Source organism: Cynara cardunculus (genome assembly GCF_001531365.2).
Source record: "Cynara cardunculus var. scolymus isolate 2C chromosome LG 3, CcrdV1, whole genome shotgun sequence".
NCBI lineage: Eukaryota > Viridiplantae > Streptophyta > Magnoliopsida > Asterales > Asteraceae > Cynara > Cynara cardunculus.
In genome coordinates, this window is record NC_037530.1 from 20157665 (window position 1) to 20179923 (window position 22259).

The 22259-nt window shown below is 35.2% G+C and overlaps 1 non-coding gene across 1 annotated transcript; it reads left to right on the top strand.

Annotated features, from left to right (window-relative positions):
• Nucleotides 1-1997: 1997 nt before the first annotated feature.
• Nucleotides 1998-2104, top strand: LOC112510599. Its single transcript, XR_003068977.1, has one exon. It is a non-coding gene; the product is annotated as a small nucleolar RNA R71 (small nucleolar RNA).
• Nucleotides 2105-22259: the final 20155 nt, after the last annotated feature.

The following is a 22259-nucleotide window of genomic DNA, read 5'->3' on the forward strand; positions in this document are numbered from 1 at the left end:
GGGTTGGGGCGTTACAAATATCATTTCCTATTGCCTCTATTTCCTCAACATTCTCTTCTTCTATTTCCTCATCATATTCTTCTTTCAACTTAAGGTTTTCCTGAATTCCTTCTTCATGGCATATTTCCTCTATTTTAGCTATTCTTGAACACTCCTCCAAGTAATCAAGGTACTTTAAAGAGTTGAAAACATTATATTTGACTTTTTGGTCCTGAAGTCTTATGGTCAACTCTCCTTTATGGACATCTATCAGAGTTCTTCTGGTGGCTAGAAATGGTCTTCCTAAAATAATAGGAATGTCCTTATCTGCCTCAATGTCTAGAATGATAAAGTCTGCCGGAAATATGAACTTATCAACTTGTACTAACACATCTTCAATCTTTCCTTTAGGGTGTGCAATGGATGTGTTTGCCAACTGGAGTGTAACTGTGGTAGGTCTAGCCTCACCTATGCCTAAGGTGTTGAAAACGGATAAAGACATGAGGTTTATACTAGCAGCTAAGTCACATAAGGCTTTTCCTATCTCCTTCCCTCCTATTGAACAAGGAATGGTAAAACTCCTTGGATCTTTGAGCTTAGGGGGTATGTTATTGGTCAAAAGTGCACTACATCCTTCGGTAAGGGCTACAGTCTCATATTCAGTCAACTTCTTCTTCTTACTTAGGATGTCCTTCAAAAACTTAGCATAACTAGGCATTTGCTCAATTGCCTCAACAAGTGGTATGTTGATGTGCAATTCTTTGAACACATCCAAGAACTTCTTAAAATGCAATTCCTCTTTTTGGTTCCTCAACCTTTGGGGGTAAGGAACATAAGGAGGRACTGGTTTTATCACATTCTTACTTAGATGTGTTGAGCAAGATGGGTCTTGAATGCCTTGAGTCTTTGTGATGCACTTTGGAGGTTCAGATGGAGTCTTAGCATCAAGCTTAGAGGTCTCTAAAACCTCAGTCTCTTCTAACTTTTTTAAAGCATCCTCTGAAAAAAGTAAGGGATAGTTTGATCTTGGGGGAACAGAAGTGGTGGTCTCAGATGCTTGCTTTTCTAAAGGTTGGACCGGTCTTTCTTTGGCAAGGACCAATGTTGTAGCATCAGTTTTTGTGAAACTTGGTGTACTATCTTTTTGCACTTTTTCTGTCAACTCCTTCCCACTCCTAAGGGTTACTACTTTCACATGTTCCTTTCCAAGGTCTCTAGGGACTTCTGTATTACTAGGCAAGGTACCAAGGGCTCGATTGTTCTGGTTGAGTACAAGTTGACTGACTTGAGTCTCTAAATTCCTAATGGCAGCACTTTGTTGATTAATCAAAGCTTGATTTTGGGCTTGAGCATGTGCAAATAGCCCTTTTATCATTGCTTCCAAAAAAGATGATGATTCTGCCTGTGGAGGAGGTTTGTTCTGAAAAGGTGGTTGGGAATTCTGAAAACTTTGTTGGTGATTCTGAGAGTTATAACTATTTCCATGATGTTGTGGTTGAAAATTAGAAGTTTCTTGTTGTTTATGAACTGGTGGATTTAAACTGGGACTATTTCAAGAAAAGTTTGGGTCTTGTCTCTAACTGGCATTATACATGTTGGAATAGGGATTAGCTCTGTTATGAACATAATTTACTGATTCAGAATTATGAGTACAATGTTCATACGAATGTTCCCCTCCACAACACACACATTGCACAGAGAGGACTGTTGGAACAGGTGTATTAGCAACTTGCTGCCCTCCCTGACCAGAAGTTAGATTTTTCAGCATGTTGGTTATGGAGGTGAGCTGAGCTGTTAATGCAGTATATGCATCTACATCATGTATCCCAGCAGTCTTTCTCTGTGATTGAGCACGTGGGTCGGCCCAATGCCCATTGTTTGCTGATATCTTTTCCAGGATTTCATATCCCTCATTATAGGTGTTGGTTGTGAAGGCTCCGCCTGCAGTCGCATCGAGCATTTGTTTTTCCATGGGACTTAACCCATTGTAAAACGTCTCGAGTTGAATACAGTACGGAATGTCATGGTGTGGGCATTTCCTCAACAGCTCTTTGAACCTTTCCCACGCGTCAAGAACAACCTTATCATCCAATTGTTTGAAAAGGCAGATCTCGTTCCTGGACTTAGCGTTCCTTGTTGGTGGGAAATATTTTCGCAAAAAAAAATTCACCATGTTACTCCGTGACGGCACAAAACCCGGTGATAAAGAGTTAAACCATGTTTTTACCCAATCCCTTAATGAAAATGGAAATAAAGTGAGTCTGAGAGCGTCATTGGACACTCCTAAGATCAGGAAAGCATAAGTGATTTCCATAAAATATTTTAAGTGCGAATGTGGGTCCTCTGAAGGTAATCCGGAAAATTGGCCATTTGTTTGCAACATGTGAAACATTATCGGTTTTAGTTCGAAATGGAGGGTTGTCATATGACGTCTAACTATCCCTGAATTTAATTGCTCAAAATCCGGAATAGTATAATCCATGATCCTGTCGTTTTTTGAATTTTCCAGATTAATGATGTTCGGAGTTTGTGCTCTTTGTTGATCATTATTCTCCGGTTATGTGTCCTCATTACCCAAATTATTATCATTATGTGGGTGTCCTTGTGGAAAATTCGGAAATGGTGGTATTGGTGCAAAAACTGGCGGTTGGTTTTTTAAATGCGGTATTTCCGGAATGATTGGGAGAGGTAACGCCATGTTCGGAGGGAGTAGAGCAAAAAATGCTCTTTGAGCCCTCCTCCTATAGTGAAACGTTCTCTCAAATTCGAAAAATTCCCTGCGATGTGACCGTGGCATACACCACTTTCAAAATGATTCAAACGATAGTAGAAAAATCAAATCTTTTACTTTACTCAAAATAAAACTTTTAGCTTGCTAATCCCCGGCAGCGGCGCCAAAAACTTGATCGGTTATTTTGCACACCTTTAGACAAATGGAATGGACCACAAAACAAGTATACAATATGGCCCAAAATCGTCTTTACAAGTAATAGAGTGGTAAAATACCGGATTATATCGTCCACGGAGATTGTAGCAAAAGTTAAATGAGAGTCCAATGAAAGAGATGATTTCTGATGTTGATTTTGAAAACTTCAGTTTGATATTCAGGTGATTTAATACAGAAAACATAATATATAAGGATAGCAAGGGTGTAAGACTTGTGGTGAGACCTAAACACAAATTCCAGTAGCCAATGTTGTAGGAATGCTACAGCAAGCAGTGTTTCAAAACTTAGTTCCACCATCTATTTTGAAGGTATTCATTTCGAACTTCACCATTGCACTATATTATAGATTTCAACCCATATTTCTATGTAGTATCTGGACCAGGGATAGTGACAAGATGGTGTCTTCAAAATATATGGATAAACAAATCTATTTGCTAAAAATCACTCTTTCGAGTCGATTCCCATATCATTCAAGTTGGTGTGTGTTCTAGATAGTTCCTTTCTGAATCTATCGCACTTTGACACTTTTAAAGAGTGATCAGCCCGTCGGGAGTTAAGTTTGAAAGACGTTGTTGGGTTCAAGAATGTGCTTTATTGTTGTATTCAAGTTCTCTCATTGTAATTCATTTGTAATAGTTAGTCTTTACAATTTCCTTAGCATAAATAGTCTTTAGCTCTCTAATTGTAATTAGTTCAGTTCATAATTTCATATTAGGTTCTGTTAATCATTTGTAATTCTCTCAAGAAATACAATATCATCTTTGGTGATAAATCTCTTCCTACTCATCCTTGATTGTGTTCTTGGAAGTTTAATCTGATTTTTATGATTTTGGGAACATCAATTGGTATCAGAGCACAGATTGCAACAATTTGATAAGAGGATTACAACTTTTTTGAGGAATTTTACACAGATTTAGTGGATTTTAATCGCCTGTTCTTGATCTGTTCATCGCCTGTTCTTGAGTTTCTTCACCGAATTGCACATTTTCTGCTTTAATCGCTTCAATTCTTAGTGTTAATTGTTAAAATTTGCACTACTAGATTCGCAATTACTATATGAACATCTTTGATTCACATCATTTTGGATTTTAATCAAGTTTTGAATCATTTTTGAGTTTACGAAAAAGTTACTGTTCTTCAAAAACTCATATTTTTTCAAGTTTTGATCCAATTTTTTTGTGAAAAGCTGTTAAAATTGTGTTTGTGCTTGAATTTTAATCGTATAACTCGTTGGTCGATTTGGGTTAAACCGGGTATAGTTGTGTGCGATTTAAGACTTGTGTTTGTGTGAATTTGATTGTTTGATTTAGTGAAATATCAGGTAAGACTTGAGCGATTTAGTGGTAAATCGTTTAAACGTTGTCCGATTAAGTGATAATCCGATTGTAATAGTGTGCGATTTAGTAAGCGATTAAGTGATATCCGTTTGGTTTAATTGTGCGATTTAAGTTTTTGATCGTATCGTCTTTGACCATAAGTGTGCGGATTGTTGTTTTTTACTATTTGAGCGGATATTGACTTTTATTGTCAAGCGGATTAACTTCTTTGACTTTTTGAGCGGATTGAATTGTTTTTATAATTGATCGGATTTGATCGTATATTGAATTGTTGACTTGTTTGACTTGACTTGTTGACTTTTTACGTCCGTATTCAGTTTTGTTAATTGTGCTAATTTTGGTTAAGTGTTTGAATTCACCAGATTACTTATCCGGATATATTGTGAATTGTGCGATTTTGTTTGTCTTTGTTGTCCGGATATCTAATCCGGATAACCTGTGTTAATTAGAGTCTTGACTATCTTTTTGTCCGGATATCTAATCCGGATAAGCTTGTCCGGACTTCTAATCCGGATAAGTTTTGTGCTTAAATTTTCTATGTCTTGAATGAGTGTGCAAATTCCTGTGTGCGATTTATTGAGATAAATTTTGAATCCTAATCCTTTAAACCAAATTTTGAACTGCAGAAGATCCGATATCATATAAATCAGAGAAAATGAGTTCAAGGGAAACAATGACTATTGGTACTGATACCAAGCCACCAGTCTTATTCAGAGGAGATTACAATCAGTGGAGAGACAGATTCTAAATTTTATTGAAAGAATGAAAGAAGGTGAATTGATCATGGAATCTCTGATGGAAAGACCAACAGTATTTTATAGAGAGACACCTGCCATTCCTGAACAAGGCAGACCTGGTCAAAGAATAATAAAATAAAAATCCAAATACACTACTGAAGAAAAAAAGAGAGCCCATGCTGATGTGTTATGCAAGTCATATATGATGCAAGCACTGACCAATGACATCTATACAAGCATTAACAGTCACAAATCTTCTGGTCCAGCATGTGGGTGCAGATAGAGAAGATGATGATGGGTTCCAAGATGGGAACTCAGTTAAATATCACTAACTGTATTTCTACATATGAAGAGTTTAAGGCTAAAGAAGGAGAGAGCCTTGATGATGTATATGATAGGCTTACCAGACTATTAAATGAGCTTACCAATAATGGCATCTCTAAAACTGTCATTGAGATAAATGTTAAATTCCTTAGCAACTTACAACCAGAGTGGAAGCCTTATGCCAATCATATCAGATTCAATAAATCCCTATCTAATATTGATATACACGAGGTTTATGAAACTCTGAAATAGAACGAGGAAGAAGTTCTAGAGGTCCGAGATTCAAAGAAGAAAAAGGAAAAGGAAGTTTCTGATCCTTTGGCCTTTGTAACTGAGAAGAAAAGTAAAAGCAGATCTGGGAAGCAAGTGAAAGAAATCAGTCAGTCAAGTGAATCGCCAAATGAAGGGAGTGACAGCTCTGATTCAGACTCAGAGATGAATGAATTCAAACATGCCATGGCAATACCTACCAAAGCATTTCAGAAAAAGTTCCAGAAGAAACCTCACTCGAATAACCAGAGATTCTCTTCAGGTTCAAAACACGAATTTAAAGATAAATTCGGTGAGAAGAAGAAGTATGATGAGAAAAGATATGAAAAGAAATATGAAAAAAAACCTGAAGAGAAGAAGAAGTTTGTTAAAGGAGTTGCGGACGAAAATACCAAATGCTACAGTTGTGGCAAGTTGGGTCATTTTGTTGTGAATTGCAGAAAGCCGGTAACAAGGAATACCGACTATTATAAGAACAAATTTCTTCTGTCCAAACAAAGAGATGTTGGTAAAGCGTTAATGGCTAAGGATGATCATTGGTTAAACTTAACCGATGAAGAGGAAGAGTCAGAAGCTGTGGCTCACATATGCTTGATGGCTAAGACAGAAAATGGTTCTTCAGATGAAGAAGATGAGGAGAATGCTGAGATAGATGAAGAGGTATTGGAAAACTCATGCATTAGTTAGATGCAAAAGATGATGCTTAAACTCCAATCTTTTCAGCAACAATTAAAAACTGAAAAATTGTGTTCAAATAATTTTCAAAAAGAATTAGAAACGCAAAAAGAAAAATGCATCAAACTCTTTGATGAGAATGTTGGAAATTTGGATTGGGCAAAATATTTATTATCTGAATCAAAATCATTTCATGAAAAATCMAACATCTTAAAAACCGAATTATATGATTCAAAGGACCGATATAAATCATTAGAGTTAGTGAATGAAGACTTAATTGTTAAAATTAGCAAGCTTGAATTACAAATTATTGATTTAAATGAAAAACTAAAAGCTAAGGAGGAGAAGTTATATAAGAGAGGGCAGACTGATCAAACGATTTTTCTAAACAAACCCTCTGAGACAAGATTCTTTAACCCTCGGGAAGGGTTGGGGTATGAAAATCCGAAATTTTTAGGAAAAGCTTTATACTATACCCCAACTTTATATAAATTTGAATATCTTGATTGCGGACCCGAGTTTCAAATTAAATTTACAAAATCTTCTGATGAAGTAGAACAACAAGAAGATTTTAACCGAAAAAGAAAAGACAAAATGCAAGTTCCGTTTAACTATAAAAATTTAAATGATAGCTACAAAACACAAGACTCTGCACTTTCAACTGATTATTTTCACAGTTATTCAAAAGGAGAGCTTGAATCTAAACCTACTGAACCAAAACTTTATACTTCAACATTAATTTTAGAAAAACAAGTGGTTCAGTTAGAGAAGATTTTAAATGAAGAAAGACTTTCATTTAATAAACAAAAACAAGAGTTTCTAAATAAAATTGAAAATTTAGAAAATTCTGAAGTTAAAACGGAACGAGTTGAGTCTGAATATTTTTCATGTGCTAAATCTTTAAGTGACACTTCTGATTCAGAAGAATTAAATATTTTAAATGAAGAAATTCAAATGGAAACTCCTACTCCAATTCAGTGTGAAGAGGGTGTAAATACTGACGTGCCAGAGGTGCCGGTCGTTGAAGATAAAAATACCTTACCTCAGTCAAATATTCAGCCTACTTCAGTTCCAAACATTGAGCCTTCACCTGAATCTGTTCCAATTAACTCCCCAAATACTTACACTGATCAAAATTCAGATCAAAGTTCCTATATTCCCCTACCTCATAGGAAAAAGTGGACCAAGAATCATCCAATACATCAAATTATTGGTGATCCATCAACACCTATTCCTACTCGATCTGCTACAGCTAATGAGTGTCTATATTTCACATTTTTGAGTAACATTGAACCAACTAAGGTGTCAGAAGCCTTAGCAGATCTGGACTGGATACTTGCGATGCAAGAGGAGTTGAATCAGTTTAAAGCACTAAAAGTCTGGAGATTGGTACCTCGTCCCAACAATAAGACGATTATCGGTACAAAGTGGGTTTTCAAGAATAAAAAGGATGAAGACGGTGTTGTTGTCAGAAATAAGGCCCGGCTTGTCGCAAAAGGATACATTCAGCAAGAAGGTGTTGACTACGACGAAACCTTTGCCCCGGTAGCACGGATCGAAGCTATAAGGATGTTTTTGGCGTACGCTGCACACAAGAACTTCACTGTGTACCAGATGGATGTCAAGACGGCATTCCTTTATGGTCTTCTCAAGGAAGAAGTCTATGTTGCTCAACCAGAGGGTTTTGTGGATCAGTCAAAGCCGGATCACGTATACATCCTTGACAGAGCCCTATACGGTCTTAAACAAGCACTGAGAGCCTGGTATGACATATTATCATAATTTCTAGTAAAATCAGGTTTCTCGAAAGGTAATATTGACACGAAGCTCTTTATTAAAAAGGAGAAGTCGGATATTATTTTGATACAAATATATGTAGATGATATAATATTTGGATCTACGAACCCAAAATACTGCAAAAACTTTTCTGCCTTAATGGTTTCTCGTTTTAAAATGAGCATGATGGGTGAGATGAACTTCTTTTTAGGTCTTCAAGTAAAACAATTATATTCGGGAATTTTTATCTATCAAAAAAAATATATTTTTGACATCCTTAAGAAATTTAATTTGGAAAATTGTTCATCTAGCAAAACACCTATGGCTCATGGAACGAAAATACATGTTGATCCATCTAGAAAAGCTATAGATGAGAAAACATACAGAGGCATGATTGGTTCTTCGATGTATTTGATGTCTTGTAGACCGGATATTATGTTTTCGACACATCTTTGTGCCAGATATCAGGCTAATCCAAAGGAGTCCCATTTAAGTGCTGTTAAGCGCATTTTTCGTTATCTGAAAGGGACTGCTAATCTTGGACTCTGATATCCCAAGGGTACTAGCTTTGAACTAACAGTATACTCAGATGCAGATTATGAAGGTTGTATGTTGGACAAGAAGAGTACCTCGGGACATCTACCATTTCTGGGAGATAAATTAGTCAGTTGGGCTTCAAAGAAACAAAACTGTGCATCCATTTCTACGGCTGAAGCAGAATACGTAGTTGTTGCTAGCTGTTGTTCTCAAGTCTTATGGATGCAGACACAGCTCAGAGACTACGGGTTTTATTTTAATAAAATTTCCATTTATTGTGATTCTAAGAGTGCAATAGCAATATCTTGTAATCTTATTCAACACATTAAGACCAAACATATAGATATCCGGTATCATTTTATTAAAGATCATGTAGAAAAAGGAACCATTGAGTTGTATTTTGTAAATACAGAATTTCAGTTAGCCGACTTATTTACAAAAGCTTTAGATGAAAAACGCTTCAGCTTTCTAGTATCTAAGTTAGGCATGTTGAATTTGAAAATTTGAATTTTTATTAAAAACAATTCAATTTTTTGAACTGTATTTAATTCAAATTCATTTGGTCAAAATATCTGTATTTTTAATACAAATCAGTATTTCATTTTTTTTATGTGATTTTAAATTCTTTGATCGTGGAAATCTATATTTGAGGAGGAGTGTGAATTTTATCTGTATTTTATATGATTCATATTTTGAGGGGGAGTGATTATATCTGAATATACTAACTGGTTTAAAATTTTCTTACAGGTTATTGAATAATATCTAATTTTTGAAAGATGTAAGAGTTTAAAAGAATAAGTGTTTGTCCGATTTATTTCATATCCGGACAAAGTAGTGTCCGATTTAGGCTAATCCGAACAAAAGGCTATTCGATAAACTCTTATCCGGATAAGGTTAGATATAATTCTAAGGAGTTGTGCGATTTTCTAAATCGCTTGATCATTGTGTTCGGATTCCTAAATCGCTTGATTTGTTTATGCATTTTAAGTGTCTAAATCGCTCGTTCTTTGAGCGATTTAAGTCTTATATCGCTTATTCTTTGAGCGATATTCTTTGTAAATCGGATGACACTTAAGCGATGTTCATCTAAATCGCTTGTGCCTTGAGCGGTTTATCGTCCGGTTTAACTCTTAGTCGTTTTGCATATATTCTAAATCAGACACCTCTTGTCCGATTTATCCTAATCCGGATGAGCCTTGAGCGATTTAGAATTTGAAGGGTTTTGTCTTTTACTATAAATACTTGATCGATATTTATCTTCATCTTTTACTTTCACCTTCATCGCTTACTACTATTCATCATCGTCTCCGCCTGTTAAATCGCTCAGGATCTTCAAGACTTCATCTCAATCTCTGTTTCATCTTATTCTTATTCAAAGGTTTAAACATGATTCATTTGGACTCAATTCATATTCATTTGGACTCAATTCATATCTTTGAACTTGATTTGTTCCTTTGGACTGTATTGGATTTAATTCAAATCGAAACATAACATGAACCTTTAATCTGACAAAATAATCGATTTTGGACTTTAATGGACTTAAATCTGTATAAATGAACATAAATCGTTCCTAATAATCGCTTATAAATCTTAATTAGTTTTTTTTTTGTTTTTTTTTGCTATAGTAATCGGTTTTAGGTTTAGTTTTTAGGTTTGTACTTTGATTGTTTAGGTTGTTTTTGATCGATTTAGGTTTTAGACTTGGTTTGTTTTTTTTTCTCTTTGTCCGGATTTTTAATCCGGATGAAATTTTTTTTTTTCATTTTATTTTTTTTAGTTTTAGTTTAGTAAAAAGAAATTAGATTTTTTTTGGTGTTTTTAAGTTTTATTTTTTTAGAATAATTTTTTTAGATTTCTTTTAGATAAAAAAAATTTATTAGAATTTTTTTTAGTTTTTGTTTGTTTAGTTAAATTTCTTTTTTAGAATTTTGTTAGTTTAATTTTTTTTAAGTTTTTAGTTTGATATTTTTTAGTGAATATTTTTTTTAGTATAATTTTTTTAGACTTTAATTTTTTTTTAAGTTTTTCAATTTTTTTAGGAATTTTTTGTTTTGATTTTTAGATATTGGCATTATATTTTTTTAATCTGGTTCTAACATTCTGGGAATTTTTACAGGTACAAATGGCTGAACAACATAATCAGTCTGACGAGGAATCTCATATTCCTTCAGTCAGGTCTAATAATCTTAATAACCCAAACCAACCCACTAACAATCCTATCCCAGAAGAATCACTTCTACCACAAAGCCTTTATCACTCTGTCGAGATATTAAGAGATTAGGATACTCACAAGAGTTGACTAATCCGTCGCAGTTCAAACGACGATTACTTCCGTCGATATGGCATCTTTTGTTTTTAATCCTCAACCGATGCCTAACATCCAAAACTACTGGAATAGATACCTGCAACAATTCATTTCTAAAGTTCTTCCATGGGATCGTATACACGCGCAAGTACAATTACGCGCTAATTATATGGAACAAACTAGTCGAGCTGGTCAATGCCAAACGGTTTCCATCTAAAGCAAGGAAGTTCGTGTCGTTTCAAAGATTTCTACAATTAATCATTATAGCCATGATGAACTCCAACGATGACATCCCGGCTAGGGCAAACAGTGAAGTTGGGCCTTCGTTCGTCATGACGCGTATTCGGCAACACACAAAAAGTTGAAGATCTTGATTCCATTATGGAAATTCCACCCGAGCTTTTTGCCTTCACTGATCAGAGGGCTCAGTGCGTAATAGACTATAGGAGAGTGATAGATCATATAGCTCAACCAGAACCGGTTGAACTTACCTCGGGATCAACCCATGTCTTAGCTGAGGGAGAGGGTATAGATTTAGCTGAGAGCGTTCAGGAACAAGGGTTACCTGAACAGGGTTGTGAGCTGAGGGAAAATGAAAATGAGAGGGGTAATGAGGAGATGGGAGCCTCTGATCAGCACAGTACTTCAACAGAAAGTACTTCCACAACTTCTTCAAGTTCGAAAGATACTATATCCGATAATGAGGCAGCTCAGGGTGATGATCATGATGATGCTGACAATCCTGCTCAACCGATATTTTCTCAGAATATTCAAGTCGGAGCAATGATTAAGAACATTGAAGATATCTTTCCAGAAATAAAAGCTACACAGACTTGCCCAAGTCTATAATCACTATCTTTCAATGTTGAAGAATTTGGAGGAACCTATGATGATTTTGATCGTATGCTGGAGGATGTTCCAGTTGAAGGTGATGAGGGAGCTCAAGTAGAAAATGTTGAGAGGTTGAGTGTAAGGGACGGAGAAAAAGATGGTGAGTGTGAGAATGGAAACTAGCTCCTATCCCAACCAAAATAGTTAGCCGGGCACCCACATCTACTATCGACATTCATTCTTTGAATGTTGGTATTGAAGAAGACATAGCTAGCCCAACTATGCATTTGCACACCCATCCCGGCCACTCAACTGGTTCTCAACAACCAGTTGTTTCAATTCTTCATGGGGATTTATCACATACTCTATCTACTTCTCATTTGGAGAATGTAGATATTGAAATAAGTAGGCCACTGCCCCAGCCTACGACTTTGATTCTGTACACCTCGATTTATAGCCCATACACATAGGTACACAAGAGTCAAGAGCATCTGTTTCTCCAATTGTGGTTCTTAGTAAACCTGCCGGAACGACCGGAGTGGTGTCTATTGACTTACCACGAGGACATGTCAGAAGTCCTACCAGTGCTAACATCATGCCAACACTGAACGTAGGCACAACAGTTTATTCAACTGTTGTTTCAACTGGAAATCTATGTGATCCAGGTGTTACTTTACCCGACTTCGTGTCAAGGGAATATCTGGACGGCGCCCTAAAGGCTGTTCAAGATCATATGGAAGCACAAATCCTTAGTCTCAAAGGATGATTGAAAGGGAAGGAGCCGGTAGTTGATGATCAACTGTCTGTGTCGTCACCACCACTTGTGCCCGAGCCTCCGAGGGTACAAGATCAATCGATGGATGAGCTTAAATCTATGTTGTATGCAAAGCTGATGTCAATTCAAAATTCAGATGCGGCTGATGCAGACCTGGTTGGGCTCCTCCGACAGCTTGTTGATGATAACCACCTGTTAGAGCCTCCGACAGTTCCATTGATGCTCTATATGAAAGAGTGTCAATCTTAGAAGATACGTGCCGAGCTCAAGCCACCTCATTGAAACGAAAACATGATGATCCAGACGATCATGATCATCATGAGGGGGAGAGAAAGAGACAGAGGATGGCTGAGTCGTCTGGTCGTGTTCAAAGTGTTGAAAGGGAGCCAACTTCTCAAGCGGTTAACGTTGAAAGTCCTGATCCGGTAACAACAAGGGAAAGGACTACAGGCTCAATAATTGTTGAAGAAGAGACAGTTTTGGAGACAAATCCAGTGATCGAGCCAATGGTTGAAAAGCCGATGGACTCCACTGTAGGAACAAGGTTGCTTCTGGATTTGTCTGTCAATATGGGATTCATTGAAGTGTTTGCTAAAGAACTGGGTGGAGATCAGGATTTTGGTGAAGACATCAACAACATTGATAAATCATCCGGGATGTATTTTAACTTTGAAGCAGATATCAATGAAGAAGATCCTATCTTCCCATTCCAGGGTGATCATTAGACTTTGCCTGAACCGTCAAGAAGTGTACTTGGTTTTTATAAAAACTCGAATGAAACAACAGAACGTCGTTTATGAAAACACTTAGTTACTTTCTTTTGGTTTGAAAATCTCACCTTCCGTCTCACACCCAAGCTATATAAATTTAGCTACTCATAACGAAATGGAAATAACAAGTAAAGTAAATGATGAATAGTAAAGACATAAATGTAAATTACGGAAAATAAATGACGAGAAAATAAATGACAAGAAAGTAAATAACGGAATATAAATGACAATAAACGTAAATGAACGTAATGTAAAGAACGGAAATTAAAAGACAAGAAATTTATAGTTTCATTAAGTACATTGTATTACTGATCTATAATACTTTTATGACACAAGTATCCATGGGGTAATAATTCTTGGGAGTCCTATACTCTCAACTTAATGATACGTTACCAAAACACGAAAAAAAAACTCACGTTAAAAAACGTGTATCGTCTGAACGCAAATGCAGATACACATTGTCTGGATTCGTGTTTGCATTCAATGTAACTTATAATAATTGTTTACTAACTGTAAAATAACGAAGTTGTATTAAAATTAAATTGTTTTCTAACTATAAAATAAATAAAATGTAGGCATGGATATTGGATGCATTTCCACAAGCTTCGTTTTCTTATGGTTTATGGACCGATGAAGTCATCCCTAGGGCATGTGCCTGGCAACGCATAAAACAATTATTGTGGCATGATTGTCTTAGATTCATACATGTTGATGATATCGAGGATGTGAGTTTGACCAACTTATCTCAAATATTACTTTATTAACTGTAACTAAATAATTAAATTAGTATATTATGTTGGAGGGCTTGCTCCCATGTACTATGTTAACACCTACTGATGTGGAGCTACAATATCCATGGTGTTGGTCAAGTTCTCGTTATTTTCAGAGGACTGCAAAGAAACAAACCGGTGCATCGATTTCGTCAGCACCGCAATCGTCTGATGATTTGGTGGAATATATTGAACAATTGAATCGAAATATTCAGGAGGCTATTGAACTTGTTCCCAACGGGGTCATCGATCCAATGGTTGCTCAAACGCACATAATTTCTCTCCTTGGGAAGGATGCGTTCACGGGTACCTTGTCGATGTCCTCATTTTTATCCACAAGAGGTGGTTTCATGGTCATATATTCAGCGAGATATTCCTATGCCGCAGTAGGATTAATAGGAATTAGTACCTCCAAGTATATAGCTCGATAAGTTTGCGTCGTGTAGTATATTGTCGCCCAAAAAATTGTTTCAATAAATTTCAGTCCTTCTACAAACTGCTATCACATGACCACATGGTAAACCAGACAATTGTCATTGCCTACAACTACAAGTCTACTGCAGTAGATCAATAACACCATTCCTATGGCCACCTCTTACTTCAAACATGGTGCTTGTAACATTGTGTGTTGTCCATGTTGCACTTTTGTTAATTCTTTTAATCACTTTTTCCTTCGCCCACGGAGTAAGCTCCTGTTCAAGTGAGGCTTCATAATGTATAGCTCATTAAGGTTAAAAACATTTATGTAAAACAAATATGTATTTGTTTATACATTTACTTCCAACTTCGCCACAGTCGTAATATCATTGTTGTAGTGAGATGCAGAAAAAATCAATCAGCATTGAGATCGGAAGGCGTCGTGCATACCTTGACAATGCGTTTACCGACTCCGCACTATTGAAAATTATGACATTGTAATGCATTCCAGCGAAATGTGCTCTTAACCACTTTGTTTTGTCGGCATCGTCAAGTGTTTTTCTTGCACTGATTGGTAGAGCTTGGGGAAATTCAGCTAACTTTTGTTCAAAATCTTCCACCATATAAGCTTTGCAGGTCCTCCAAAACATCTCTCCTAACAATTTGTCTTTTTTCGCGCTAAATCCATTTCAAGATGTCGACAACAAAGCCCATGATTCGCGGTAGGAAATAGGAAATACAGATCTAATCACCATGTTGATGGAAGCAGCCCGATCAGATTTGATGCATAAATTTTCTGGCTCACCAATGCATTCTTCCAACATGGATAAAAACCATGTCCAGGACTCCCCACTCTCTGACTTGCCTACCCCGTAAGCAATTGGCAAAATTTGATTGTTTCCGTCCATGCCAACCGCCAAAAATATGGTATCTAAGTAAGAAACTTTCAAATGAGCATCGTCTATTATAAGAAGGGGTTGTAAGTGATTCACAAATGATTGAATCTATTTAAATTAAAAAGAACAAACAAAAATAGTATATATAAAAATGGTGTACATATATAATTCCAATGAAAATGTTCTTACTGCACAACCAATAGCGATAAATAAACGCTCAAACCGTTCCAGATCATCGTTTCGATCTTCGTTATGGTCCCTGAATTAGCCTTTTTCAAATTGTAGCAGTATACTAGGAGTATGGAAAACGATTCCTTCGGGTCAGAATGGCATAACACTTTGCACGCGAAACTTTCATATAGCTAACTGAGATTTTGTAGTTGTTCTTCATATCAATGATGATGTCATGGCTCTTTATACTCTATTTATGTCATTCATTGCATCTTTCAGTATATGACCTAACACCTTCTTGTTTGCTTGACTGTGATTGGTTACACTTGCGTTTGTGAACATGTGTGTAAGTCCTTAAATGTAGGAACCTGATACAACTTCATACCATTAATTACGGTTGTTCTTATTCATCATTCACACTTTTCTAATATACATACTACTTCGAACCTAGTTCACGTGGAGTAGGTGGTTTTCATCGGGTAACTCTCTTCAAGATATTTCAGTCCTATGGCTAGTTTCAAGTCTTCTTTACTCTTGAAAGTTTGTCCAACTTTCACTCGTTTAGAACGTTGATATCTGGGCGTCGGTTCTTTAGGCTCCACAATAGGGACTAGCGTTGGTAATGGGGTAGGCATGCCTCAAAATAAATTACAACCCACCGGAGCACTAATATTACCCCTATCAAGACCTTCTTTATCTTCCTCCTCCGCCCATTCTTTATTTTCCATATCAGATTCACTATCACTATTATTTAATTGTAGTCCCAGATATTTATATGGGATGATACAAACAATCCCCTGAGATAGCCCCATAATAAGGATCAAAGTCAACCTTATATTTCTCAGTCGCATTTTCAGTGTCATCTAAATTGGCGTCATATTCTTTGGCAGAAATTTTAGAAATACGAATGCCATAAGCAAATGGTAGATCTTGGTATTGGTACGCCAGACGATTTTCATATGACTTATATGGAGTGTTGCACAACTGATATGGAATTGCGTACGTCCCCTGGCTATGAAATAGGTGATACTGAGATTGGTATGTTTCAAGTGGGGTTTGAAATGGTTGATATTGAGTTTGGTACGAATGATATAGGTGCTAGGAGTTGTCTCATCACTTTGGAAGGACTAATATGGAATGAGTGAAAGTATGTTTCGGCTGGAACTTGGCTCACATTGGTTTGGCACATATAGAAGGAGTGGAAGTATCTATTGAGGGTGCTCAGGCCCATAAACAGTGGCTGAAACAATCTCTTGGTTTGAGTTCAATTGAAACCATGATCGCAAACATACAATCTTAGGGCTTTCGGCAAGATATCCACACCAATAGCCAAAAAATGTCTCGTATCATCGGTATCAAATAACTTGACAATCGAACCAGATGACAAAGATTTATATGTTAACTTAAAACGCTTTTGAAATTAGGTAAGTTTAATTTTCTATCTAAATAATTGATCAAACCTGGATATGTTAAGTGTATCGACAACAATATAACAGCTTTTTGCGTTTTTGGAATATATTCTACCACGTCGTTCACTAACTGTCACGAACCTCTACCAAAAACACTTACTCTAACATTCTCAATCACAGACATTGATCCTTGAGAATTTGGAGACGATAAGTTTTCTTTGGTAAAAATTGGATTAGAACGTATATATCGATAAATTTTAGAAAAGACCAGATTTATAGGTAATGGAGATTGTGTAACACCCCCAAACTCACATTGCATATAACATAGATTCTTATACAAAGAAAATACATGTTTACCCCACATAGATCCATTATACAAGAGTCTATATTACAAAATGTATAACTCTAAAATTCAAAGTACATGCTCTTGCAATTATAACATCTATTCTCCAAAACATCCAAATATGATCTTTATAAAGCCAAGCACATAGGGAAATAATTCACATTTTCCCTTATTATCATTAAAATCTGTATTTCCTGCAACACATATTTGAAAACACAAAATGAGGGTTAGACCTAGAGGTCTACTGAGATTCCTTTTTTCCATGTAGTTGCAGGGTGAAGATCACCAAAACAATTATTCAAATGAACCATTTCACATAATGAAGTATAAATCACATTTTGTTTGTGTCCATCGGACCTCTGGTTCCAAAGATCAGACCTAGAAAATATTTCATAAAACAACCGTACCAGAACTCCTTTGCTTCCTCTACCAAAGCTTCTGGTTAAGCCAACTAGAGCCTCTTACTTGAGTAAAATTTCCCAAAAAATTCATAGACCAACTCCATAGATAATAAAATAGCTTTTCCAAGTTTAAAATACATTTTTAAAAGGATTTTGTATAACCAGAGCTCTGGTTCTACTAGCCAGAGCTTCTAGCTCAAAATGCAAGACCAACCAGAGCTTTTGGTTCAACCCGCGTAGGCCAACCAGAGCCCTCTAGTATGTCTTCCTTTGTAAGAAAAACTTCTAAGTATATAAAACCTTTTTTTTAAACTCTTTTAAAATACAATTTTGACACAGAGCTCTTATCTATAAATATAGAGCCTCTGGTTTAACTAAAACATTTAGTAAAGACTTGTATAAATCTCAAATCATCAGCCAGAACCCTCTGGTTCTACTATGAAAACCAACCAGAGCCCCTCTAGTTTATTTTAAGGAACAAACAGAGCCCCTCTGATTCCTCTTAAAGTGAACAATTTGTTCCAAAACATCTTTTATCCTAAACCAATGGCCATAGGCCAAGTTTTCCCTTTTCAATAACATCAATACCATCATTTCAAATAAAAACATCTCCGAGTCCTCAAATCACAAAGAAGTAAGAACTCAAATCTATTGTAATCTTAAAAGATATAATAGCAAGAGCTATAATAACCACACACAATTTCCACCCTTATATCCAAATGTATACCTCTCGTTGATATGTCACCCTTATAGCCAAAGGTACACCTCTCCTTGATATGTCACCCTTATTTCCTCATCAAAATCTATGGATTAGTTTCAAACGAAGACAGACTGAAGTCACAACCGTCTTGATGAAACAACCTCCATAGTTTTATCCACAAAATCTATTAGATTAATCCCAAACGAAGACAGACCGAAGTCACAACCATCTTGATGAGATGTCCTCTATAGTTTTCAACCAACAATGGTTTCAAAACAGTTGTATCATCAAAACTTTCAAACTCAAGAACGATCTGGTCTTTCAACAATTTCTCAAAATAACCAATCTCCTTTAAATCCTCAAAACAGGATAGCATTTCCAAAATTGTTTTTAAAGAACAGTTTATGTTTAATCTTTCCAAAACAGTTTCAAGTTCCACAATCATAAAACACATCATTTAAACTGTTTAGAAAACAGCTTTTATCAAACTCTTTCCAAATATCAAATTACCCAAAAATCCAGCAGTTCGTATAACATCATATATAAAAGTTTTAGTTATAAAAAACTCACCTTATCAAACACATATTATGTAGATTATAAACGCATAGCAAATCTTCAAATAACACAGAATCTTCAAACACCTTTGAGCAACAGATCTCTTCAAGCATACTCTCAACGCCACAAACACCTTTTTCTCTCTAAGAGTTTCTTTCCCGAATAAAAATGATAAGAGAAGATCTTATCTCTTTTTCTCTCTTTAAATATTTTCACAAAGGCGGTGGGAAACTTTTATTATTATAAAATAGTTTGGGCGGTGGTGGTTTTATTATTTAAATCAGCCTTACTTCACTATGAAGATATCGCATCTTCATATTTTTTTAAATAATTAAATCTCATGCATGCTTCACATCAAATACACCCACACATTAAATACTGTAAAGTATGGGGAAGGAGAAAAAAAAATTCGAGCTAGTGGGGCCCTTACGCACCGCGCACCGGCCGGTGCGTAAGGGGGGGGGGTTCACGGTTCATGGTCAACACAGCAGTGTCCGGTCACATCAGGTCAGGAACTTTTTTTTGCATGTTAGTCCCTGTACGCACTAAACGATGCTAACAGGGTAACAGATGGCTGGTTTGTTAAATTTTTTAAAATTTTAGAGTTAAAAATGAAATTTTGATATTTTAGGGGTTATTTTGGTCAAGAATCCTCGGATAACCACCAATATTATATTTAACCCAAGGGATGTAACTTTCCATCATATTAGTTTTGTGCACCACGCGTGTTGCGCGGTGACGGTAATTTTTTTAGAATAAAAAATAAACTAATGTTGAAATATTACAATGTCAGTTCATGCATATATCATTTTTTTATTAGAATTATAGAACATAAATATAATGATTAATTTATTGACCTTCATATTTTTTTTGTTCATGTTGTCATCCGTACAATTGTTGATATGTTACGATCAACCCTTTCAATACATAACTAAAACTTTAAACCATCATTAAATAAAGTTCTTCAAAATATTATTTAGGAATTTTTTTATTTACCGAATATATAAAAAAAATTAGAATTTTCTTTTTTTATACAAAGTCTTTAATCCCGCCTCATAGCAAAATCAGTTTATACCCAATAAAAAATATCATTTTCTTCATTATGTATATAAAATATAAATAAATAAATCTTTAAACAAATTTAAATAATTTTAAGCATAATAAAACAAAGAACATATATCATATAATACAAATAATTTAATAAAAGCAAAAAAAAATACACATACAAAAACCACATGAATATCACTTTTTTTTCAAATACATAAACATCATTTTATGTGTTTGTTTAAATAACAGACAGTCACATGATATATAATGGTCTATTAATAATCACGATACAGAGAATGACATAAAAAATATAAATTGAGAAACTCTATAAATATAAAAGATGGAGAAGAAAAATTTATAATAACAAAACTCCACATAGATCACACTTAATTATAATCTGATTATTGTCAGAAAAAAACACTTGAATAAATAAAAAATATTAATAAAATAAAATTACGCAAAATAAAAAGATATAAAAGGAACACACACACAACATAAATAACTTCCAAAAATAAAGATGATGAAGAACCATAGTCAATAAAATATAATAGAGAAGAAATCTTTAAACAAAACATTCGTCAACAACATATAACCCACACAAATCATAAATTAAGATTTAATATTTGTTACCTGGAAAAGTGTATAAAGAAATAACATTCGGTATGGACAATAAAATCATTATATAGATAACAAAAAATACAATATATAATGCACAAAAAAAAAAACAAATGTAATAATAATTAACAAAATTTAATAACATGGAATAAGAAACATTTATCAACAACAAATAACCCACACAAATCATAAAATATAAAATGTAACAATCGTTCCATAAATTTTATGGAGAAAGAACTACAATATCGATGATAAAAAAATTCTGAAAAAAAAAATATAACACATCAATAACAACAAATAACTTAAATAAAAAATAAAATAGACCATAAAGAATGCAACTTTCATCTTGATTTAAACATTCGATTGTATAGTTTGCAATATGATGAAAGAATTAGTAAAACAAAAGAAAAACACATTAAATGATAATATATAGATGGGATAAAAAACATAATAGAAAACGAAAAGTCTAAAACATTTCTGACTTAATAACGACAATTAGTATAACCAAGAAAATAAATCTAAAAAAAATCTAAAATTTTGAAAAAAAAAAGAATTATAAAATAACTTTTACACAAAGTTTCACATAAGAAACTTCATATTTTACTGTAGTCCTTAAGACTTAGTCTTTTGAAGCAAGCTGGACCAACAACTCTCATGCAGAAGACATGAAAAGATAGAGCTCTTTCAAGAGAATTAAGTATCTCATGTACAGAGCCCGTGCTGTATTCCAAAGAAGATCAAGGCTTAAACGCCAAAAGGGTTAAGTGCTTGATGCAGAGCTTCACTCCAGATGCAGAGCCTCGATTTGACTCGTATTTTCATTCCAGTTTGAGTCTATCTTATTTACACTTAAGGGGAGATTGTTATACCCCATCTTGTAAAAGTGTAAGTAAGAAGTCTCTTACTGTAGTCTTTAGGACTTAGTCTTTTGAAGCGGGCTAGACCAACAGCTCTCATGCAGAAGACACCAAGAGACAGAGCTCTTACTCAAGAGTTAAGTGTCTCATATACAGAGCCCATGTTGTATTCCGAGGAAGATCAAGGCTTAAATGCCAAAAAAGTTAAGTGTTTGATGCAAAGCTTCACTCCAGATGCAGAGCCTCTGCATAGTACATGCAGAGTCTCGATTTGACTCATATTTTTATTCCAGTCTGAGTCTGTCTTATTTACACTTAGGGGGAGATTGTTATACCCCATCTTGTAAAAGTGTAAGTAAGAAGTCTCTTATTGTAGTCTTTAGGACTTAGTCTTTTGAAGAGGGCTGAACCAACAACTCTCATGCAGAAGACATGAAGAGACAGAGCTCTTACTCCCGTGGTGATTAGTTTTCTCAGAGGCAGGCCACTTCTGTTTTTGCTCACGAGTAAACTTAATGAACTTAGAAGTCATGCTAGGACCTTTTGATTTATCGTTGGCAGATTTAATATCTCTCAGTTTTTTTTTCTTTGTCTGAAGATTTCATCGATGGAGGAATACCAGATTTCATTGGGGATTTGAAGTTTTGAGGCTTCTTATTCTCAATGATCTTTGGCGATTCACAGATTATCTCTTCTTCGGATTCGGAATCGAGAAAGTCTCTTACTGATTTCTTGAAATCAAAATTAGCATGGATGTTTGTGGAAGGTGTGGGTTCAGAGGTTGATGCTTCAGAGTGATCTGTTTGAGGTTCCAT